We start from the raw sequence: 754 nt of genomic DNA on the forward strand, positions 1-754 counted from the left end.
CAGGGAAGTTTAAGAGTAGTTTGAACCACGTTCAAAAATATATCAATTGCTAATCTGTCACAGGCTAGTTGTCCATCTCGGTCGAATTAGTTCACAGAGCGAGGGACGGTGATGCAGATTTTTGAATCAAGATAGGTACAACTATATTAGGGTGTTCCTTAGCCATAGGGGAAAAAAAAAATAATAATATATTTTTAGTCTCACCCCCTAAATCAGTGAACTGAAAAAAATGAACTGCAAGAATAGGTCCTATATAGTGCCATATTTTATTTTTGTTCATTTTTTCATGAGCGAAGTCAGTTTATACAGCTGAATGTGTTGAACGTTGGTCTGTTTATAGACTCAAAAACTACTGGATCAATAGCTACTTTGGGAAAAATGTTGGTCTAATAATAAAATATTTATAAGTTATCAGCCCAAATTTTCGTCAGGCCTAGGCGGGGACCATAGCCAGTCCACCCCTATGGGCCTTAGTACTCATGGTTATTGATTAATATTGATTAAGGTCATCTGCATTCTTATAATAGGGACATTATTAGCAAAGTTGAACCGACTCTCTGGATAATATGAAAGGGCTCTTGGAGTTAATCGGGAACCGAATGTTTTAATTTGCTAATTCGCTATAACAAGTGTGGAGCATCAATGTGGCCTTCAATTATTAATCTCTAGGTAAAATTAACACAAAATCTACTGTGACGTTTATATTTCGTATTACCTGGTATAATAATATAATATATATTATATACATTTTTTA

This window comes from Acyrthosiphon pisum, chromosome A1 (assembly GCF_005508785.2).
Source record: "Acyrthosiphon pisum isolate AL4f chromosome A1, pea_aphid_22Mar2018_4r6ur, whole genome shotgun sequence".
NCBI classification, from domain to species: domain Eukaryota; kingdom Metazoa; phylum Arthropoda; class Insecta; order Hemiptera; family Aphididae; genus Acyrthosiphon; species Acyrthosiphon pisum.